General features: G+C 40.1%; 1 pseudogene; it reads left to right on the forward strand.

Annotated features, from left to right (window-relative positions):
• The first annotated feature begins 217 nt into the window (after positions 1–217).
• Positions 218–1,011, forward strand: LOC101593085 (annotated as a pseudogene).
• Positions 1,012–2,842: the final 1,831 nt, after the last annotated feature.

The following is a 2,842-nucleotide window of genomic DNA, read 5'->3' on the forward strand; positions in this document are numbered from 1 at the left end:
GCTGTTCTCAAATTACACATACATAAATCAATTAACATAATACATGACATAAGTAGAATTAAGGGTAAAAAAATCACATGATCATCTCAATAGAGGTAGAATAAGTCTTCAACAAAATCCAGCATTCTTTATGATAAAACCTCTGATTAAAAATAGACATGGAGATGGAACCGGAGCCAGGTGCAGGTAGTAGACGCAGTTCCCCTGAGAGCCGAAGATGGCAGTTAATGTATACTCAACGTCAGTCACCAATGATAATCTAAGTCAACATGACATGCTGCCCTGGATCAATGAGTCTCTGCAGTTGAATCTGACGAAGATTGAACAGTTGTGCTCAGGGGCTGCCTATTGTCAGTTTATGGACATGCTCTTCCCTGGGTCCATTGCCTTGAAGAAAGTGAAATTCCAAGCTAAGCTAGAACATGAATATATCCAGAACTTCAAAATACTACAAGGATGGGTGTTGATAAAATAATTCCTGTGGATAAATTAGTAAAAGGAAAGTTTCAGGACAATTTTGAATTTGTTCAGTGGTTCAAGAAATTTTTTGATGCAAACTATGATGGAAAAGAGTATGACCCTGTAGCTGCCAGACAAGGTCAGGAGACCGCAGTGGCGCCTTGTCTTGTTACTCCAGCTCTGAAGAAACCAAAGCAACCTCTCGGCTCGAGCAGTGCAGCTCCACAGAGACCCATTTCAACCCAGAGAGCTACTTCAACTCCTAAGACTGATCCAGGTGTGGTGCGGAAGAATCCTGGTGTGGGCAATGGGGATGATGAGGCCGCTGAACTGATGCAGCAGGTCGATGTAGTAAAACTTACTGTTGAAGACTTAGAGAAAGAAAGATATTTCTACTTTGGGAAGCCAAGGAGCAGTGAATTGATTTGCCAGAAGAATGAAGGGGAAAATGCCCCTGTATTGCAGAGGATTGTAGACATTCTCTATGCCACAGACGAAGGCTTTGTGATACCTGATGAAGGGGGCCCACAGGAGGAGCAAGAAAAGTATTAACACCATTGACCAGCAGAGGAGCATCGGAATTCTTCTCTCCAAATCATGTGCTTCACTGTAAAATACTCCCTTTTACTATTCTTAGAGGATTCACTGGTTTCTTTTCAAATGCGAAAAGTACTTCTTTTTAAAAGTGCACTTTGCAGAATTTTCACTCCTTTTCCAATAAATTTGAGTTAGGAGCTTTTACCTTGTAGTAGAGCAGTATTAACATCTAGGTGGTTCATCTGGGGAACATAGAGGCTGACTGTGGGGCTTACTATGCAGATGCTGGTCACACTGATTGCTGGAGAAGGTGTTTTTTCTGTAATGCACTGAGATGCCAACCTCAGCAGAGAAATGTAAAAAGACTGAATTGAATTTTAACCTAATGTGAAATCTTGGCAGAGAACGTGTTAATAAATAAATAAATGCCTTAAGAGTATTTAAAATATGCTTCCATATGTCAAAATATAAAATGTAACGAGACAGAAGATTTTATGTGTCTGGTGTTGTGTCTGGGAAGGAAAAGCCAGACCTTGGAACCTTCGTAACCTGCTGTTACAGGCCTTGCAGGGCTGTATGATTTCCCACACTCCAAGGCTTTGGCCCAAAAGGAAAGTTTGAGAAATTGCTTTGTAAAGCCATTTGGTGTCATTGACCAACTGCATCCCTGCTAAGTGCAAGCGGCATGGTTGCTTAGATGAAGAGAGGGTATTCAGGCCTGAGATGTTTGAGGTGAACAGCTCGATTTTTATTGAGCATTTCTCTGATGATTTTTTAGTTATCCTTTAAATTTCTGTGTATTGTGGTGTTTGGGAAATGAGGTGTGTCCAGTTTTACAATCTTAACAACTACTGGGGACTTGCCCACATCTCTGGGATTTGGATGCGAGCGTGTCCTATTGTAGTGTCTTTAAGTTTACAGTTAACATGTTCTCTTCTCTACTCCTCTTGCCCACTGGGACTCCCATCTGGCTCCTAGGTTTGCTGCTTAGCTTTGGAAATACAGAGGGCAGGTTATCCTGCTGCAAGTTCTTGCTGGACTTCTGGCAAAGGGAGTGATCAGTGAAGGCCATTGTCACCTTGGGATCCACAAGGCTGGGGCGTTCTTGGTTTCTGCTGTCACAACTCTCCACTCTTACCTGAATATTTTGCCAGTGCACTAATCTCTTTGGAGATAAAATTCACTAGTGTGTAACTAAATGTTAATTTTTTTTACAGAAAATACAGTACCATGCCTGAATTAATTGTTAATATTTAAAATATTTCATTCCTTAATTCCCTCATTTGCTTTTTTGCCCATGGCCTACTCAGTCCCTTTGTTTGGCAGAATCCTGCAAAATATATGTTACCCACTACTGAGATTGTTGAGCCCCCAATGTGTTTGTATTGATTTGTTTCTGGTGGTAGCTTGTCCTAAAATGTGTGTAGCAAACAGGAATTTTACGATAAATTGTTGTGTAGTGCATGCTCTGTGTGGAATTCAGAGGAAAACCCAGATTCAGTGATTAACAATGCCAAAAAAATGCAAGTAATTAGCCATTGTTAAATAACAGTGGTGCTATTTCTCTTTTTGGCCTTTTAGACTTCTGTTGTCCTAAAATTCCATTTTATTGGGAAACCAATTTCCACCTGGTCTTTCTTGACAGGTTTTTTTTCTACTTCGAACAGTTTCTAAATAAAATTCTGTATTTCAAGAAAAAAAATAAATAAAAATAAAAATAGACATAGAAGAATCTTAGGCCAAAGAGGGAAAACAACCTCCAGCTGAAAGCATTTCTCCTAAATCAGGAACAAGATGAGGGAGTCACTTTCACCACTCTTATTCAGAGTAGAATTTGGAACTGTAG

The sequence above is a fragment of the Octodon degus genome, unplaced genomic scaffold (genome assembly GCF_000260255.1).
Source record: "Octodon degus isolate 3935 unplaced genomic scaffold, OctDeg1.0 scaffold00068, whole genome shotgun sequence".
Classification (NCBI taxonomy): domain Eukaryota; kingdom Metazoa; phylum Chordata; class Mammalia; order Rodentia; family Octodontidae; genus Octodon; species Octodon degus.